Source organism: Polypterus senegalus, chromosome 4, assembly GCF_016835505.1.
Source record: "Polypterus senegalus isolate Bchr_013 chromosome 4, ASM1683550v1, whole genome shotgun sequence".
Taxonomy (NCBI): Eukaryota; Metazoa; Chordata; class Cladistia; order Polypteriformes; family Polypteridae; genus Polypterus; species Polypterus senegalus.
Genome location: NC_053157.1, coordinates 141499403 through 141521891, shown reverse-complemented (window position 1 = coordinate 141521891; position 22489 = coordinate 141499403).

Sequence of the window (22489 nt, the reverse complement as noted above, 5' to 3'; positions counted from 1 at the left end):
TTCCCCGGCATACTCCTCCGGCCAAAGGCTCCAGCATTGCGGCGATCCACCGCAGCATGCGGCGTCTTGGATGGCGCGACCGCTTTCCCCTTCAGCTTCTGCAGCTCCACGGAGGGAGCACGTAGCACCTGCAACAAAGTTGACACTACGGGCCGAAGGCACTCCTCCAGCTCGCGCAGAGCCACCGGGAAGGACAGGGGGACAGCCGATGGTGGGCTTACCTGTCCATCAGCTGCACACGTTGACTGCCTCCTGTGGGCCTTTCCCTCTGGCCCAATCGGATCTCTCTCTGGCACGCGATGGACATTCCTCCGTCCCACCTCCATCCAATCATTGGCGGGCCCGCAAGATACACCATCCAACCGCGTGCCTGGTTCGCGGCCATCTTGTCTCCCCCTCTCCAGGTGCGTTGGCATGCCTCCTGGCAGCCTCGCAGCTGCTATGGTTTCTCAAGCTGCAGTGGCTCCGATTTCACAGCGTCTCCTGCTGCTGCCTTCGCACTGCCGATAGTGTGTGGACCGGCATGCCCCTGAAGCACCTTAGCCCTAACTCTGTCCAATGTCATTTGACAGACCATGTCAGTATATGTAAAGTTCAAGTATCTTCCTCTTAAGCATTTAGGATCCACCAAATATAACTTTTTTCTACTTGTCTACAAAAAATATCTTTTCACAGTGGATAGTTTTTTTCTTTTCAAGTTTTTCTTCTGTAGCTACTAATATTTCCTGTATTATGTGGTTAAAAGTTCAATTATAATAAAAATAAAAAGGTAAAAACGTAGCAACTCTATTTTGCACTTAACATCCAGAAAGTGCTATTAAGAATTTACCAATCTAAGAAAGAAAGAAAGAAAGAAAGAAAGAAAGAAAGAAAAAAAACTAAAATACATTATAGCATTCTTGATTACTACTACATATTCTCTAATAGCATAATAATTGCTCCACGTATATAAATTTTTTCAATAATAACATACCACGCTGCTATGGCAGCTTAGGAAAAACCCAGCCATTAATAAACAAAAGCTAGTGAAAAATATATCACTGCCATAATCTTATTGTTAAAAAATAAAAAAAATTAACCTTGTTAAATACATATTTGCTTTAAATTGTCAGTTAGTTGTTGAGAGTAATTTATAATGATGTGTTTTTTTTTTTTTGTATCGAAGCATGCTGCATGTCATGCTTTGTCTAAGTATATTCCATAAAATGCCCACACTGCTCCTATAATTAGGGACGCTAAATGAAACCTCAGTCTTCAGCAAAAATGTCAGATTCACATAATGCAGTGTTGCAATTGTCTGTCTTTTTCTACAGTCCACCCTCGCAAACAAATGACAACTCATAATGAAGCTACTGAGTCACAGCGCTATTCTTGCACATCTGTTTGTATTTTGACAAGTGTTTAACTGATCATATTCATTATATTGGAAAATAAACATCTGTGACCTACAGCTAGAAACATATAAAATTGGAGAACATCAGAGAAACAAGCTCAATGGAGATAAGCAACATTTTTATTACATTTTATGGACTATTTTCTACCAGTACATGTACTTTTAAACAAATTTTTACACATGATAATGTTTATATGCTTAGTGTGTACATTATACACTCAACTCTCAAGTATTTAAAATGCTGCAGATGCACATGTCATTCATGCTAATGGTGTTGCAGCTGTGCATTTTAATTTGTATTCAGCATGCTAATGTAAAGTGTATGAAAATACTGAATACTTTGTGAAATACAGCAAACATTATTTTATACTTCTAAAATATAAACTATTCCTTTTCTCCTTCCTCCACCCAACAAAACATCATAAGAAACCATCAGCAAGAAGTGTCCAGAATGTCACGTGAATACTATTTATGTCAATGGTGCCAGGTCATGAATCCTATGCCACAAATGAGAGAAAAAACAGAAATAAAAAATCTGAAAACATCCTTAGACCAGTGACAGGTAAGTTTGGGTCAAACTCAGAACAGCTCCCACTGTTCTGACATTTAAATCTCACCTAAAGTCCCACTTTTTTACTCTGGGTTTTGGTGATGTAGGATAATGCTTGTGATATCTGTCATGCAGATGGGAATGTCCTCTGGTTTGGTTTTCGGAGGGTTAGTCTAGAGTTTATATAATGCAAACTGTTTTTTGTGATTTATTGTTTATATTATTTTTCATATTTGTTTTTACTTTTTACCACACTTAAGTCAGCCATTGGTTGCATTAAATATGCTTTATAAAAAATGTGGAATTTGGATAGAACCTGAAGAATGACACCCTTATGTACTTCTATCTCAATTTAGGAATGAGAGCAAGAGGGCGTGTTACAATTAAAATAACACATTCCTTGGCCTCCATAAGTAAGCAAAATCCAGAAGAAATGATATTGACTCACCTTTGGCCATGGAACAGATGAACTAACCATTTAACCTTTCAGAAATGCATGTGAAATTGTAGAAGTTTCCAAATCCTGTACATGTTTATTTGTGGAATTTGAGTGGGCCTAGGGACCATATACCTTATTTTACTCTATGGGTAGTACATTGAAGAGTAAGGATTTCCACAGCTGCTGATGCAACTCTGTTTGTTAAGTAAGAGGTGTGTTTGTATTCTTAAGTTGTATCTTTTTATTTTGGACAATAGATTTCACCTTCTCTAGTACATCAAAGCACAACACAAGTTTGAAGAGTATTCACTTTTAAATTCAAGTAATAGATACAGTATTGGTTGTAGCCCATGGTGGTGCAAAAGTTTTAGAAATACAAACAGTGCACCTAAGGCTTGGTGGGTGTGGGTGCTCATTCTTCAAAGCTGTGCTTGGATTGCAGAGTGTTCAGTGGGGAAGGTAACCAATTGCTTGTTGATGTGCATGCATGATCAGCTCAGCCGTTCCTCATTGACAATCCATACATACAGTAGGCCTTTAGGCAAAGCACCAGCACTCACTGAGTATAAAGGGGCCTGATTAGAAAAAAAAATCAGGAATGAATAGAAAATGAAAGAAGATCAACAAAGAAAGGAGTAAGAAAGGAAACAAATTGTGAGAGAGTGTTCATGGAGAAACAAAGTCAACAAATTGGGAGTGTGAGCAGTTGCATCAGACAGTAAGCCAGGAGATCAGGCAGAGGCTGCACAGTGAGCGAGAGGAACAACACTTTGAAGTAGGGTTGCTCTTCCTGAGCTTCCAGAGAGCAGGATTAACCCAAAAGCTTCAAGGGGTTGTCTTGCAGATTCCTAGGATGGTGGCAGGACAATAAAGCTGGGCTTTGGTGTCATATCTGAAGTGACTGGGGTAAAAGCCAGTTTAATGGATGACCACACTTACTGACGTCTCAGCTCCACTGCAGAGACAAAATGAGAGAGTGAGGTGAAGACTGGAAGCAGGGGGGCAGGTTTTATTCTTTTAACATCCTTTTAAGGTTATTTATTGGATGGATTTTAAATCCCACAGAAGAGCACTTCTTTTTATTATGAACTGTTTTATTATGGATTTTTTATTGAAAAACTGGCACCACATTTATTTGGACATTGTTTAAATTGGAATAAAATGCAGTATGCACTTTATGATGTACCAACCATATTGTTTTGTGCTCTTGTTCCAATAGTCTATTGTAGTCATGACTATTAATAATTGTGGTTCAAAAAGATACCAAGGCTGTAGGGACCCGGCCATCACTGGCTGTTTGAGAAAAACTGCCTTATTGACTGTCCCAATCAACACAATGAAGGATCATTTGTTTTGGGCCATTATGACTTTATGTGTTTATCTTTTTTTACAAAATGAAGTATATATATATATATATATATATATATATATATATATTGTGATAGACAGCCCAAGAACAGACAGACAGACAGACACTGGATGTCAATGCCACACACGGTTTATTTACACACAACACTGTGCTCCCAGCACCAATCACCCTCCTCATGGGCCTTTCTCCAAATGTCTGTGGGCCCCTTTTATTTCCACCCGGATGTGTTCCAGGTGCTTGATGATGTTCTTCCAGCAGCACTTCCTGGTGTGGCGGAAGTGCTGCTCTTGCACAAAGAAGCACCTTCCCAGGTATGGCAGAAGTGTCAATCTCCCTGGCTCCATGACGCTCGGGGCGCCCCTTGGCAGTGACCATGGGCTCCAGTGGGTTTGAGCCTCCTTGCTCCATTCCCATGGTCACCTCATCATCCAGGGCGGTTGCCCCCTCGTGGCCCGGGGGACGTATAGATCAGGCATGTCAAACTCACTACCATTGGTGGGCCGTTTCGACTGCCATACATGCGTCAGTGGGCCGCACTGTAACAAATACAATTATCCTATTATACAAAGTTACTGTAGCTTTCTTTCCAATACTGAAGACTTTAAAAAATGAAACACTTAAAGTTTAAAGAAAAACAATTTATTTCCATACACTCTCCATACAACAGCGTACAATTAGAGTCTTAGCCTCTTAGCTAGGTCCTTATATTATTATATTATATTCATTATATTATATTCATTGCTTATATAGGAGTCTTACAGTGTGAGATCTATTTCTTTTGTCCCGACACTTGGCATCTCTTGTTAGTAACCAGTTCATCAATATCAGGCTTGAAATCTTGTGCAGCTGCAACTTTTATGAGGGATGAAAGGTGCTCAACAGTAAGATTTGAGTGATGTGGGGTTTTGGTAGCTTTCATTAACAAAAACAATTGCTCACAAAGGTAAGTGATTCCGAACATAGACATTACTCTCGATGCCAACTTACGGATCTGCACATACGAGGATGGCAGGTAAGCATACAGGCCTGGCACACCAACTTCGTTGTATTTTGCCTTCAGAATAGAATCTGACTGCAGTTCAATCAATTCCATTTGGATATTCTCAGGTGCATTCTGAAAGCTGTAAGAGAACAGCGCAAAGTCCTGTTCGTGTGAACTGAAATCACGAAAACGCTCACTGAATTCATTGCTCAGTAATTCAAGTTGGAAAAAAAATCCTCCAAAAATCTAATTTTACTTTACTAAGTTTACTTCAAAGTTTATATTGTAAAATAAGCCGATGTGCAAAAAGCCACCTGACCTAAACTAATATTACAAACTCAAAATCACAAAAATATGTTAATAACTCACCAACTTCTCGCATCCACTTCAGATCTTCAGCTGTAGTCTGCACTGTTTGTTACAATACTAGCACAAAATGACATAAAACTAGAACAAATAACGTGAAAATATGCAAGCTATTACTACTCGTGAACAACGAACAAATAGATTGATTGAAGAAAAAGAAAATGTGCGTCAGAAAAACACTAAAGGAGAGAGACTCAGAAGAGCAAACCTTACAAAAAGTTGGCATTTACTTGCCAGAACCAGTATTCAGCCATGGTCAGTTATATGTTGCATTATCAAGAGTTAGAAGTTTTCCAGATGTTGTTGTCAAGGTTGTGGATGGTCCTGAACAAGGCAAACTCTTGCCAAACTCAGAGAGAATATTTACAAGAAATGTTGTCTATAATGAAATTTTCTAGAAAAATTTCATGAGGTAAAAAAATAGAACATTTTTCCTAAATATCTTCTTTAGATATTGTGTATTACAGATTGTTACAAAGGTTTACACTAAGGCAATATTAATTATACTTACTGTATTGTCATACGTTTCTATTTTATTTTTATTATTATTTTACTTTAGGCTTCTTGCAAAAATATTTTTGACAAAAAAAAAATTAAGACAAGAAACAGAATGAGGTCAAGGTCCCTTGCCATTTAATATAGACTGTTCCTACTAATTCTTCAGTAAATAATCAATAATCACAAATAACAACAACACAATCCTCCACTCCCAGCAGCTTAGTCACCCAACCTCCCAACTCCGCCTCTCCTTGCTGGGTTTCCCAAAGTACTTTAAATAGTCTATAACCTGGAAGTATTCCATCTTCTCTTCCGGGTTAATGCCACATCATCATCTTTATGCAGTCCGGAAGTACTGAGGGTTTCTGTCCTTGTGACTGCAAAGTACTTCTGGGTTATCGTAATAATAGGAGTCCCCAGGTCCTTTGTGAGTTCCCCCTGGCGGCACCCACAGCACCCAACAAGGCTGAGGAAATGGACTCCACGTCCCAGGAGGCTTTGACAGAATCCTTAGTAACCATTGCTGTCCAGGGCAACTGTCACCTAGCATCCTGGGGGATGCAGTGCCCTGAAAAGCCTGCTTTTCCTCCTTCTTTTCTTTCAGGGACGTCCCGGCAATACTGAACCTCTGGGTGACCATGACAATATATTGTTTTGAAGACCTGAGGAATCAGGATTAAGTAAGTCGATTTGTTCTTAACTGAATTTTACTTTTTGTAAAAATGTATTTATTTGTATGGAATGATTGCAATAAAACTAATATAAAAAAAGGATTAAGTAAGTGCTTACAGAAGCCATTTCAAGGCTTTTAGTTTTAATTCTGCCACAAGCTGAAGATCAGCTGTCATTGTCATAACAACATGTATTTTTAAAGCACATTTCATACAGAAGTGTAGCTCAAAGTGCTTTACAACTAAGAAATAAAAGACAGTAGTAAACAGCAGTAAAAGAGAAAAAAATCCTTACATATTAGCAGTGAATGCCACTGTCCAATTTGAATACATATGTCTTGGTTAAATGATCAAGGGTCTCATTTATAAAGTTTGAATATGCTCAAAAAGAGGCTTGAAATATACATACGCAACTTCTAATGCAAATGTCAGGATTGATAAAAGAACACTTGACAGGGATACATCTGTATATTTGCAGCAACTCTGACCCATGCGTACGCAAAATTTCAGAGAAATTGGGAAATAACAGCATCCTTGATTAGGTTGAGAAATACAGGGAAACCAGCTAAATGATGACCCACACTCATAATAATTCATATCACTGAGTCATTATTATAATGTGCACTCATGCTCTACCAGCCAATGAAATTCTGAAGCATTGTGACTGCATATATATGACGGTGATTAGCATACGCCACAACATTTAAGGGTAAATTACATAAAAATATGCACACACCGTACTTTATAAATCGATTTTTTTTTGGTCTAAACATTTTCCAAACAAAAATTAGAGAAGTTAAAAATCTTACTGTGCTCCTGTGCCTCCTTTTATAGAACTGTGTGCAGTTCTGGTCACCCACTATAAAAAAGAAATAGCAGTACTTCTAGTTGTCCAGAGAAGAGAGATTAGGGGTTACCCACATCTAAAAGGCATGTCATACTCTCACCGGCTCAGGGAGTTAAATCTTGAGCTGAGGAGACTATGTAGTTACTTAATTTAGGCCATTACATTTTCAAAGACATCAGTAAAGTTGATTCATTTGAATTGTTTTAACTAAATACTGATCTCAAACTCACGGACACCAGTGGAAATTAATGGCAAGTATATTTAAAACTGAATTCAGCAAGCTCATCTTCATGCAAAGAATTTTGGGAATCTGGAATAAATTACAGAGATCTATAGTTGATATAGAAATTCTGAAAGTCATTAAAAGTACCTGGATGAAATACTGGAATTATTTACTTATTAGATAAATATTCAAATATACACTTTGATGTCAGAAGACCATGTATTTGAAGATGACATTATGACATTGAGGCCATCTTTAAAGTCAGAGACAACAGGAGAGCACCAGGCAAAACAAAACATGGAAAAAAGGGGGTAAACAATAGAAACAAATAAACAAAGGAAAATAGAGCAGAAGCACACTCAAAAAGTATTGCAGAACCTGACAGTAGTCTTCTACTGATTAGTATCTTTCAAATATTTACTTAGGAAGCCAGCTAGTAAGATATAAGGTTAAATTAAATTATAAACAATTTTAGACAGCTATTGATTCTCTAATGGTTATAATGGGGAAAAGTCAGTGTCCAATTAAAAATAGTATATTCAGATTGTCTGGGAGGATAAGACAACAAAATTTCCAGCTGCTGTGTGTACTGGAAAAATAAACCTGTTGCGCCAAGCTACTCAACTCAGTATATTGGGGGCTGTAGTGGGTGAGAGTTTTTGTTCTAACCAAAAATTACTTTTTATTAGAACTCCCATCCTAATTAAGCATATTCTTTGTTACTGTGTTAGACCTTAATTGTGCCATTACAAGATTAACTTATATGACTTTAAAAAATATCATTACATTTTTCAGGGCTTGAGATTTTGCTGTGTTATTTATTTTGAAATGCCATTGTTAATTAAGAACCTGCTCGCTAATGATTTCACAGGTGGAAATGTTATTGAAATAGCTGCTTCTCTTTAGCATTTATTGCTTGTGTCCTTTCTTTTGCAGTTGTCATTACTTGGATGCAATTTAGAGTTAAAGTTATATGTAAAAGTGAAATAAAAAGAAGAAAATGAAACTTAGACTCCTGTTTTTTGAAAGTAATGGAAAAAAGCTTGTAATTCATATTGAGCAGTCATTTTAACTACAACATGAGAGAAAGTAAAGGTCAGTTAATTACACAAGAGCTTTAATTAGAAGCAGCATTTATTTTTTCCAAAAAGTGCCAGTTAAGAAGCTTAGCCACAAGGTGTTATGATAGGATCAGATACTTCATTGTTGTTTCTGCTTCTGTGATCATTAAAAAACAACTGGTTAAAAAAGAAGACCTTTTGAAAGAAATAAAGCAGCCAAATCTTAAAAAGAGCGGTCAGGATAGCTTATTCATTTACTTTAAGTTACTCTTTAACCTAAAAGAAGCCATATTACAAAGGTTTAACAGCAATGAGAGCACAAACACACTGTGAACAAGAGAAATATCCACTGCCACTCACAATCATGCACACAGCAGGCTTGCACAGTCATGTGAGTTTTCTTCCTCTGAATTTTTTTCCTTCTTCTTCTTCTTTCTGCTGCTCCTGTTAGGGGTTACCACAGCGGATCATCTTCTTCCATATCTTTCTGTCCTCTGCATCTTGTTCTGTTACACCCGTCACCTGCATGTTCTCTTTTAACACATCCATAAACCTTCTCTTAGGCCTTCCTCTTTTTCTCTTGCCTGGCAACTCTATCCTTAGCATCCTTCTCCCAATATACTCAGCATCTCCTCTGCACAAACCAACACAATCTCGCCTCTCTGACTTTGTCTCCCAACCATCCAACTTGAGCTGACCCTCTAATGTACTAATTTCTAATCCTATCCATACTTGTCAAACCCAATGCAAATCTTAGCATCTTTAACTCTGCTAACTCCAGCTCTGTCTCCTGCTTTCTGGTCAGTGCCATCGTCTCCAGCCCATATAACAGAGCTGGTCTCACTACCGTCCTGTAGACCTTCCCTTTCACTCTTGCTGATATCCGTCTGTCACAAATCACCTGACACTCTTCTCCATCCATTCCACCCTGCCTGCACTCTCTTTTTCAACCCTCTTCCAAAGTCCCCATTACTGTTGATCCCAAGTATTTAAACTCATCCACCTTCGTCAACTTTACTCCTTGAATCCTCACTATTCCACTGACCTCCCTTTCATTTACACACATGTATTCTGTGTTGTTCCTACTGACCTTCATTCCTCTCCTCTCTAGAGCATATCCACCTCTCCAGGGTCTCCTCAACCTGCTCCGTACTATCGCTACAGATCATCAGCAAACATCATTGTCCACGGGGACTCCTGTCTAATCTCGTCTGTCAACCTGTCCATCACAATTGCAAATAAGAAAGGGCTCAGAGTCGATCCCTAATGTAATCCCACCTCCACCTTGAATGCATCCGTCACTCCTACTGCAGACCTCACCACAGTCACACTTCCCTCTTACATATCCTATACAACTCTTACTTACTTCTCTGCCACTCCCGACTTCCTCATACAATACCACAACTCCTCTTGCGGCACCCAGTCATATGCTTTCTCCAGGTCCACAAAGATGCACTGCAACTCCTTCTGGCCTTCCCTATACTTCTCCATCAACACTGTCAGAGCAAACAACACATCTGTGGTGCTCTTTCTTGGCATGAAACCATAATGCTGCTCACTAATCATCACCTCACTTCTTAACCTAGCTTCCACTACTCTTTCCCAGAACTTCATGCAGTGGCTTATCAATTTTATCCCCCTGTAGTTACTACAGTCCTGCACATCCTCTTTATTCTTAAATATCAGCAGTAGTACACCCCTTCTCCACTCCTCAGGCATCCAATCACTTTCCAAGATTCCATTAAACAATCTGGTTAAAAACTCTACTGCGATCTCTCCTAAACACCTCTATGCTTCCAAACGTATGTCATCTGGACCAAGACTTTTCCATTTTTCATCCTCTTCATAGCTGTCCTTACTTCTTCCTTGCTAATCCGTTGCACTTCCTGATTCACTGTCTCCACATCATCCAACCTCCTCTCTCTCATTCTCTTCATTCATCAGACTCTCAAAGTACTCTGATCAACACACTCTCCTTACTTGTGAGTATGTTTCCATCTATATCCTTTATTACCGTAACCTGCTGTACATCTTTCCCAGCTCGGTCCCTCTGTCTAGCCAGTCAGTACAGGTCCTTTTCTCCCTCCTTAGTGTCCAGCCTCTCATACAGCTCATCATACGCCTTTTCTTTAGCCTTCACCACCGCTCTCTTCACCTTGCGCCTTATCTCCTTGAAATCTTCTCTGCTTTCTGCATCTCTCTGACTATCCCACTTCTTCTTTGCCATCCTCTTCCTCTGTATACTCTCCTGTACTTCCCCATTCCACCACCAGGTTTCCTTTTCCTCCTTCCTCTGTCCAGATGTCACTCCGAGCACCCTTCCTGTTGTCACCCTTACTACATCTGCTGTAGTTTCCCAGCTGTCTGGTAATTCTTCACTACCACCCAGTGCCTCTCTCACCTTCTCCCTAAACACAACCTTGCAGTCTTCTTTTTTCAACTTTCACCATTTGATTCTTGGCTCTGCCCTCACTCTCTTCCTCTTCTTGATCTCTATCGTCATCCTACAGACCACCATCCTATGTTGCTTAACTACACTTTCCCTTGCCACCACTTTGCAGTCTTCAATCTCCTTCAGAATAACTCTTCTGCATAGGATGTAATCTACCTGTGTGCATCTCCCCCCACTCTTGTACGTAACCCTATGTTCCTCCCTCTTCTTAAAGTACGTGTTCACCACAGCCATGTCCATCCTTTTGGCAAAATCCACTATCCTCTGACCTTCTTCATTCCTCTCCTTGACACCATACCTACCCATCACCTCCTCGTCTTCTGTGTTCCCTTCACCAACATGTCCAATAATATCCGCTCCAATCACCACTTTCTGTCCCATGGGTACACTGTTCATCACTTCATCCAACTCACTCCAAAAATCTTCTTTCTCATCCATTGCACACCCAACTTGCGGAGCATATGCACTAACAACATTCATCATCACACCTCCAATTTCCAGCTTCAAAATCATTACTCTGTCTGACACTCTTTTCACCTCCAAAACACTCTTGACATACTGTTTCTTCAGAATAACCCCTACTCCATGATAGAACAATTTGAATCCACCTCTGATCCACCTGGCCTTACTCCCCTTCCATTTAGTCTCTTGCACGCACAATATATCAACCTTTCTTCTCTCCATCATATCTGCTAACTCTCTTCCCTTACCAGTCATACTGTCAACATTCAAAGTTCCTACCGTCAGTTCCACTCTCTTTACCTTCCTCCTGCCTCCGGACACATCTCTCCCTCTTCTTCTCCTCTGGCCAACAGTAGTCTAATTTCTGCCAGCACTCTGTTGGTTAGCAGTACTGGTGGCGGTCGTTGTTAACCCAGGGATCAACCGATCCGGTATGGAAATTTGTATTGTTGTCCGCATATTGATTTGGCAAAATTTTACACCGGATGCCCCTCCTGACATAACCCTCTCCATTTATCCGGGCTTGGGAAAGTCATGAAGAAACATACTGGTTTGTGCATCCACTGTGGCTTTTTTTCCTAACCCCTAAATTTATGACAGAGATGCAGCATATTTCATACTTAGTCAATATAGCTAGCCAAAATAACTGTAATATTTACTCAAATATATTTTCACAAGTTCTAAGATAACCTTCATAAAGCCATCATTGGTATAAAAGAACAGTCAACTATAAATCATATAAAAAAAATTCTGAACCACATTGAAATTTAGTTTTGTAATTAAAATATTTATGTCTCGAATGTATGCTTTTACTATTTTTCTCTCGAAACATTATTTTAAGTCAAAATATACTACCATAGCTTCTTTCTATACTGCAGGATATACGGAGAATCCAAACAGCAATACACATTAAACTAGATATGACATTTATTCAAAAATGAACAAATTGTTCAAGTAAACTCTTGGCAGTGCTGAGATTAGATGACTACACCTAATTACTCTTAAGCTTTGTGATCCTTGTCTAGTTTGATTTAGAACTCATACAGTGTAAGTGTTGAAAATGAGAAATCCTTCAGTGTGTTTGAGATTACAAGTGTAATTTGATAAAAAATGGGACATATTACATGGTATTAAACAACAGTTACATTTTCATTTCTTAATCGTTTCTTAAGACCCACATAATTAAACTTTTAGTTTATTTTGTTGCCCAATGAATTGAAGAAAAAAAAATGAGAGCATTAGTAGTATAACATTATCATACAATTTCACACATATACAGTATATTTCAAATTATCTCCATTTACTGTCCTTAAAAGACATCTATCTATATAGTAATGTTTAAATGTATTTATTAGAACTCTCAAAAACAAATTCATTCCAGGAAACCTTAATTGTTCAAATATGCTTTTATTTCCCTGAGATTAGCTTTCATACATCATGAATAAAACATTACCAAATACTGTGCTAATAAGATAAAAATTTAAAACATTTACAGTACATAACTTGGATTTTAACACTAGAATTACCAGAGCCTACGAAAAAACTCGTAATTCCGTCCCACCTTAAATCGCTTCTTAAATCCCTTCACACCTCTCCAGCGCCCTTTGTCTTCTAAATGTGCTGATAAAGAGAAGCTTGGAGCAGCCGGCTATTCCATCCCCCCACCAATTTAGAACGTGCACGAACTTCAGCTTGATTGAGTATCTGGGAGTGAAGTGGAGTTTTAGAGTGGAAATTATAGATCGCTGTTTGGAACACACGCATTTCATGTCTGTTCCGTTTCTACAGTAATCTGTGTCAACACATTGTTAAAACAGAAACGTTTTTATATATTCTAGTAGTAGATGACAAAATGTAGGCATAAACTATATAATGTATGAAGCCTGAAGTCCAAATAGCAAAGAAACATTTTCACAAGAATAATGCAATTGCGCTTTTATTCAAAAATATAACTGCAGAAACAAAAAGCCGCCTAAACATGTGACATTGACACCAGTTTATTGTAACTGCTTCTGTGGTTCAATAGACTCAACCCCCACTTGGGAATCAAGAGGTCACGAGTTCGATCCTGCGCCCCTCTGTTTTGAGAAGTAAACTGCTCTTAGTCTTACTGTTTTAGAATAAAAGCATAGATTTGATTTCAGTCTGTAACAGCCGGTGCAATTTATGATCCTTGTAAAGGTTAGCTTTTTTTTTTTTAATTTACTTTTCATTTTCTCAGTCGCGTTCAGAATCAATCCATACAACCCCATCTGACACGGCTGTTTTCACTAAAGATGCGCTATAGCTCTGCAGTGTACCACGATGCATACTAAAACCCGGGTTCTGACACACAATCGCACAAGGTTTACTGAGTCCAGTAGATTAGCGAATCAAAAAACATTATTGTGTTTACAGTGGCCAGTGAACACATAATTAACAAATGTATTTTGTAATAGATTAAGTGCTTGCTCGCACCCTTGTACCCTCAGACTATACGTCAGACACCAGGTAAAAGTCCAATAATGATATTTATTATAATAATAAAGTGCACAAAGCACGCTCCTCTCCACAATTTCACAATAAACAATACAATAATTAATAAACCAATCCTCCACTCCCAGACGCTTAGCCACCCTGCTTCCCAACTCAGCTCATCGTCTGGGAGCTCCCACAGTCCTTTTATATTCCCTGACCCGGAGGTGTTCCTGCCCAACAGTCCACAAGTCCTTATTCCTTCTGGGTCAAGGTAAATAGTCCTTTTCTTCAACCCGGGAGCACGTCATTTCTTCCTGTCACGTGACCGTGACGCACTCCCGGGTCATAGGGCACATAAGAGCCTACGAGCCCCCCTACAGCGACGCCTGGTGGCCCCCAAGGTATCCAGCAGGGCTGTGTACAAACACTACATAGTCCATGATGCCCTGCTTGAATTCGGAGCATGATCATGCTGTCGGGAGAGCTCCTCCTGGCGGCCTGGGGTTGAGGGCCGGAGTAAAATGCCGGCAATCCACCACAATTTGTAGCAGTTTACAGCCAAAGTCAAGTGTAAATGAATAAATTCAGATGGCTAAATTCTAACTCCTGAAGCTTTAGTCATTTTATACCTTTAGTTAATGATCCCTGTTCATATTTATTATGTTGATGACCATGGCACAGTGGCTTATGTATTTTAAATAGGTTGTAAAAAGTTTAGTATTGTGTTTTTGTCTTCTACAAGGAACACTTAAGATCAGCCTCTGTGTATTATGTAAATGCTTTTATCTCACCTGAAAATATTTTTAAAAGAAATGATGTTACTACTTCATACTATGATTAGTGTTTAAAAACTGTAACTGTCAAAGAACACCAGCACCAAAAAATTTGATCCATCAGTTTAAACATTGGTGTGCCAATACTGAACTTATTAAGCATGGCAAGAATCCAAACTCAACCATTTCACACAGATTTACACCTGTTGAAAATGTCTCCTTTTAAGTAACAATATTTACAGAATAATGGCAATTCAAAAGGCATGAACAGAATATTGACATGTTCTTTGATTTGACCAGTAGTATTTATTTATGATAAAATGCTGAAAAAGAATAGCACCCTAAAAACCCTTATTTGCTCTGCCATTGTGAGTCCTGAAATTGTTCTCTTAAACTAATGTCACATTAAGCAACTGTTAGAGTGGAGCATGTCAGATTTATTGACTGCCACTGCTGATCTCATCGCTGTGCCATGGCAGATTACATGAATGAAAATCACAGGCCACATTTACCGACCAGGTTACAACTTTCCAGCATAGCCCTGTTTGCCCCTTTTTCTGACAGCTAATAACGTGCTACATAACAGATTCAGCACTGTGCAAAGTTGCATCGAGTTCAGCAGCAATTTTTGCTCTTTTTTCCTTTTACCATTCTGTTTTAATATAAACTGCTCAAAAACATTAAAGGAACACTTTGAAAACACATCAGATCACAATGGGAAAAAATCCTGTGGAATATCTATAATGATATGGACTGATGTGTTAGGAACGAAATGATGCCACATTGTTTGATGGAAATTAAATTTATCAACCTACAGAGGGCTGAATTCAAAGACACCTCGAAAATCAAAGTGAAAAATTGATGCAGCAGGCTAATCCATTTTGCCAAAATTTCATTGCAGCAACTCAAAATCGTACTCAGTAGTTTGTATGGCCCCCATGTGCTTGTATGCATGCCTGAAAACATCGGGGCATGCTCCTAATGAGTTGACGTTTGGTGTCCTGGAGGATCTCCGCCCAGATCTGGACCAGGACATCCCTGAACTCCTGAACAGCCTGAGGTGCAACCTGGTGGTGATGGATGGAGCAAAACATACTGTATTGTCCCAGAAGTGTTCTATTGGATTTAGGTCAGGTGAACATGGGGCCAGTCAATGGTATCAATTCCTTCATCCTCCAGGAACTGTCTGCATACTCTTGCCACATCAGCATAGGGTCTGACAATGGGTCCAAAGATTTCATTCCGATACCTAATGGCAGTCAAAGTGCCATTGCCTAGCCTGTAGAGGTCTGTACCTCCCCAGACCATCACTGACCCACCACCAAACCGGTTATGCTGCATGATGTTACAGGCAGCATAACGTTCTCCACGGCTTCTCTAGGCTCTTTCAATTCTGTCACATGCACTCAGGGTGAACCTGCTCTCATCTGTGAAAAGCACAGGGCACCAGTGGTGGACCTGCCAATTCTGGTATTCTATGGCAAATATCAATTGAGCTCTATGGTGCTGGGCAGTGAGGACAGGGCCAGACGTCCTCTAGTGGGTCACACTCATGAAGTCTGTTTCTGATTGTTTGGTCAGAGCCATTCACACCAGTGGCCTGCTGGAGGTAATTTTATAGGGCTCTGGCAGTGCTCATCCTGTTCCTCCTTGCCCAAAGGAGCAGATGCCGGTCCTGCTGATGGGTTAAGGATTCTATGGCCCTGTCCAGCTCTCCTAGAGTAACTGCCTATCTCCTGGAATCTCCTCCATGCCCTTGAGACGGTGCTGGGAGACACAGCAAAACTTTTGGCAATGGCACATATTGATGTGTCATCCTGGAGAAGTTGGACTGCCTGTAGGGTCCAGGTATCGCCTCATGCTACCAGCAGTGACACTGACCGTAGCCAAATGCAAAACTAGTGAAAAAACAGTCAGAAAAGATGAGGAGGGAAAAATGTCAGTGGCCTCCACCTGTTAAATCATTCCTGTTTTGGGGGTCATCTCATTGTTGCCCCTCTAGTGCATCTGTTGTTAATTTCTTTAACACTAAAGCAGCTGAAACTGATTAACAGCCCCCTCTGCTACTTAACTGACCAGATCAGTATCCCAGAGGTTTCATTGAATGTATGCTATACTCTGATTAAAAAGTGTTCCTTTAATTTTCTAAACAGTATATAAAATAAGAGACATCAGAAAGACAATCCTCTGTTCTGTTTGTGAGGTTGAAGACATGTGTGTTCCTAATTCCTCATTGCTACACTCTATGTGGTGGTAATTCTCCACTGAGACAGGAGATGACAATGTATTAAAACAGCCTCTCTTTTCCTACCTCTGCTGAAAGGAAGATTGACACCGTTCCCTCTCTAACATCACTTCTGGATTCTGTCCACTTGGACCTGACTCTTCTTCCCAGAATGCCTGAAATCTGGTAGAGCCGCCATCTTGGACAGCCTATTTTCTTGTAAAAATTATACGGGGTTGGTCACAAGGTGCACTAAAACTTTGGCTTATTTTCTGTTTATTTTTTACAAACAAAATTTGGATTTTAGCTTAGCCAATCGCAGAGTAACTGGTCTCTGTCATAAGGTATGTCACATTTGGTGATTAACTTCGTAGGAGTGTGCCGTCAACTCTCTTCAACTAGCTAAGATTATGCAAATTATAATTATTAAATCTCTGGGAAAATTATCTAATGTAACATGGGCTTTTCAGCAATAAAAAAATCCAACTAACTCAACTTTTTTTAAAAATAATTTCTAGTGTCTTTATTATCTTGTCTTTGGAACTGTGCATTATTACTGTACTGATTTCACTGAATCTCTCATTCAGTTATACAGCAAGTTCAATGTCTTCATACAATGACTTTCAGCAGCACAAGATGATGTTGAGAGTGTTTAATCATACGAATGGTATGAAAATGTAGGTATAATACATTTAAAACACTGATAAGTAACATAAACACATCAACACACATATGTTCAAACATCAAATATGTATGACAACATTATAAATTCAAACTGCTGCTTATATATAACAGCTCAACAGCCAAGCACTTAAGACATTTACATGGTTATATAAATGTTTCAATAAAAACAATCAATAAAATATCCATATTATAGAGCTATAAACAACTTACTGTAACTACCTCTTTGCAAGAACTATGCTAACGCAAAAGCTCTCACTAAGTCACAAGGTAATATCTATAAACTTAACAAGATCTTGAACTTGGTGACAAATATAACATTCTCATAAAAATTTTACTAACCAAACTATGAATAAAAGATGTATTATCACATAACAGATCAACCTATAGAAAATGTTTTAATAAGAGCTAGCTATTGAGGACTGTGAAAGATTACTTGAGAAGACAGATATCTTACCTTTTAGATAGTATGGCGAGTCGCTGGGGCTGCGACCTGGCCGAGACGCCTGGAAGGACCGGGAGGTGGCATGTACGTCCTCCGGGCCACGAGCGGGCAACCGCCCTGGATCAGAGGAGGACCATGGGAGAAGAACAAGGAGGCTCACGCCTATTGGTACCCGTGGCCACCGCCAGGGGGCGCCCTGAGTCTCATAGGGCCCAGGACTGATTTACTTCCGCCACACCTGGGAGGATGGAGGAGGATCCCTCCAGGGATGCCTGGAGTGCTTCTGAGTGCTCTTCCGCCACACCAGGAAGTGTCATCAGAGGAGGCACCTGGAGCACATCCGGGTGAGAATAAAAGGGCCCGCCTTCCTACAGTGTGGGAGCTAGAGTCGGGAGTGGGAGCTGGACAAGGCTCCCATGGAGAGGGGAAAGGCAGCCCAGAGACAGAGACAGAGAAAGAGAAGCCTGGAGGAGTGGTGATTGGTTGTTGGAGCACAGTGTGCTGTGCGGGATTGTGTATTTGGAAGATAATAAAACCTCCTTTTTATAAAGATGCGGTGTCTGTCTGGTGGTGTTCGGGCATGTCTCACGATAGATAGATAGATAGATAGATAGATAGATAGATAGATAGATAGATAGATAGATAGATAGATACTTTATTAATCCCCAAGGGGAAATTCACATACTTCAGCAGCAGCATACTGATAAAAACAATATTAATTAAAGAGTGATAAAAATGCAGTGCAAGTTAAAAAATGCAAGGTGGAGAGTGCAAGGCAGGTATAACAGACAATAACATTATATAATGGTAACGTTTACCCCACAAGGTGGAATTGAAGAGATAGATAGATACTTTATTAATCCCAAGGGGAAATACACATAATCCAGCAGCAGTATACTGATACAAAAAAACAATATTAAATTAAAGAGTAATAAAAATGCATGTAAAAGCAGACAATAACTGAAAAATGTTAGCATTTACTCCCACTGGTGGAATTGAAGAGTCGCATAGTGGGGGGCAGGAACGATCTCCTCAGTCTGTCAGTGGAGCAGGACAGTGACAAAAGTCTGTCACTGAAGATACTCCTCTGCCTGGAGATGACACTGTTCAGTGGATGCAGTGAATTATCCATGACTGACAGGAGCCTGCTCAGCGCCCATCGCTCTGCCACAGATGTCAAACTGTCCAGCTCCGTGCCTACAATACAGCCTGCCTTCCTCACCAGTTTGTCCAGGCGTGAGGCATCCCTCTTCTTTATGCTGCATCCCCAGCACACCACCACGTAGAAGAGGGGGCTAACCACAATCGACTGATAGAACATCTGCAGCATCTTATTGCAGATGTTCAAAGAGGCCAGCCTTCTAAGTAAGTATAGTCAGCTCTGTCCTCTCTTGCACAGAGCATCAGTATTGGCAGACCAGTCCAATATGTCATCCAGCTGCACTCCCAGGTATTTATAGGTCTGCACCCTCTGCACACATCACCTCTGATGATCACGGGGTCCATGAGGGGCCTGGGCCTCCTAAAATTCACCACCAGCTCCTTGGATTTGCTGGTGTTCAGTTGTAGGTGGTTTAAGTCTCACCATTTAACAAAGTCTTTGATTAGGTTTCTATACTCCTTCTCCTGCCCACTCCTGTTGCAGCCCATGATAGCAGTGACATCAGTGAACTTTTGCACATGGCAGGACTCCGAGTTGTATTGGAAGTCCAATATACATTGGCTGAACAGTACCGGAGAAAGCACAGTCCCCTGGAGCGCTCCTGGGCTACTGACCACAATGTCAGACCTACAGTTTCCGAGACGCACATACTGAGGTCTGTCTGTAGGAGATTTCACGATCCATGCCACCAGGTATGAATCTACTTCCATCTCTGTCAGCTTGTCCCTAAGGAGCAGAGGTTGGATGGTGTTTAAGGCACTATAGAAGTCCAGAAACATAATTCTTACTGCACCACTGCCGCTGTCCAAGTGGGACAGGGATCGGTGTAGTATGTAGATGATGTCATCCTCCACTCCCACCTTCTCCTGGTATGCAAACAGCAGAGCGTCGAGGGCGTGGCGGTCCTGCTGCCTCAGGTGGTGAAACAGCAGCCGCTCCAAGGTCTTCATCACATGTGATGTGAGGGTGACAGGCCTGAAGTCATTCAGCTCACTAGGACGTGATACCTTTGGGACTGGAGTGATCCAAGATGCTTTCCAAAGCCTTGGGACTCTCCCCTGTTCCAGGCTCAGGTTGAAGATGCGCTGCAGAGGACTCCCCAGCTCCAACGCACAGGCCTTCAACAGTCATGGCGATACTCTTGACGTACTACTTTGCTGGCATGAAGTCTCATCAGCTTTCTGCTTACCTGGGCTGCTGTAGTTGTGGGTGGGGGGAAACTCTCTCCTATGCTGGTATCAGCAGAAGGATGGGTGGAGGATGCAGTACTCTGAGGTCAGAGTGAGAGTGGGTTAGGATGGTCAAACCTGCTAAAAAAGTTGTTCATCGGGTTTGCTTTTTGCCTGTCTATCTCAATATAGGCACCCGTTTCAAGCTGCAACCGTAGTTCCAAAGCAGTCTCTCAGAGCCTGTTCTGCCTCAGGGGACCACTTCCTGAATGAGCATGTGGTTGTAGGTAGCTCCCTCACTTTTGGTTTGTAGTGAGGCTGGAGCAGAACCAGGTTATGATCTGCTTTCCCAAGCGAAGGCAGCACTCACATCCTACTGCCATTCAAATCGAGAGCAAGAAAGCAAGAAAATAACTGAAAGGGCCAGAGAAATTATAATGTCATGTAGTAATGAATACAACCTGCTGCAGTTAGTAAAACAGCTATAAAGAAGTCCAATTAATAAATGTCAATCACTGAGAAAGTCAGAATCATGTCATACTTAAAATTATGTTACAAAATTTCTGCTACAAGTATATTGTGATATCAGAGGGAGGTGGATCAGCTGGCTAGTTGATTCACGTTCAACAATCTTAACTTGAATTCCCGAAAAAAGGCAGAAATGATTGTGGATTTTCAGACACACTCACCTCCTACACCTCTTGTTCTAAATGATACACTGTCAAAAGGTAGAATCATTTAAATGTCTTGGCACAAATATTACTCACAATCTGAACCGGGTTGAAAATATAAATGGTCTTATCCTCTGCTGATCAGTTTTGATATTTTATTCCATCAACAGAAAAACTATAACCTGTCCCAAACAGTGCTGGTAGAGTTTTATGGAGCTGTCATTGAAAGCATCCTCACTGTTTCCATAACAGTCTGGTATGGCAATGTGCTGCTCACTCAAAACGTAAACTGCAACATATTCTTCAGACAACAAAAAAGACTGTTGGACTGAACCTGAACTCCATTCATGTCCTGTATGCATCATGTGCTGGAAATATAATCATAAACTACTCTCACTTGAGTAAACCATCTCTTTAACTTATTGCGTGGAAATATTACTGGACACTAAAAGCAAGAACTACTAGACATACAGTAAAAACTGTTTCCTTCCTGATGCAGTCACTATGATTAAATACAGTCTCTGATTCATCTTAGTCTTCTCCTGATGTCTGTTCTCCTCCATTCAATAAGAATTATGTTTATTTTATATAGAATGTACCTATTGCAAAATTGCAAAACTGCAAATTCTACTTTACTATGTTGCTTTATATGTCTGTGTTTACTGTATATAATGTTGTGATGGTGTCATGTATTGTATATATTGTGTTAATTATATGTACCTTGCTTGTGAATGGATGAAATATCAAGAGCAATTCCTGGCAACTATGTTGCTTTGTTTAAAGTTTAAGTTTAATTAAAGATCATGCATTAAAGATAAAAGCACTGGTACAAAGACAGTATTCCTAAGGATACAGCATTCAAAAGTTCCAGCTTTATGGTAAAGTGTTGAGCTAAACAGGTTCAGTAGGGGTATGCTAAGTGGTCTATGGCCATAAACTCTTACTGGTGGAAAACATTTAAATCTGTGATCTGAAAGCACTAACAGCTATTTCAATACCTCCAATCACTGGTATTTTCTGTTCTATAAAGATATTACTCAGATCATTTGGAAATATGATGTAGGCTTATACTGCAATTAATTTTAATTGCTTTCAGGCATCATTCCATTAAGAAAAAAAATCTAATTTCTCTTTTATATGTTCATTTACATTCCTTAACCTTGTTCTTAATTTTCTTCTACTTACTACTGGCTCCGAATTTTAAGAAGATTTTTTCTGATTTAGGTTTTTTTTTAAATTCAGGTGGAGACTAGTAGTTATTATTAAAGTAAATGCTAATTTTCATTTTGACTAAATCCTTGGAGAAACTTTTATATTCAGAATTTCTATATCCAATCCTTCCCCGATTCTCTCCATTCTATTTGCAGCTGTCATAGTGGTGAAATATGCAATTTAGACTATCTGTCATGCTTCCAGGTCTACTCATTTCAACCTATGCATTAACCATTCACTTAAAAAAGTCTAGTCTTCAGGTAATTTCTTTCTGCACTGTAGCTTCTCGAGCTCTTACCAAAAACAGGCCGGCCCCTTTGATGTAATGTTGATAAGAGAGGCTGTAAGGGTTTTTAACACAGTGCTAATGGAGAATGAATAA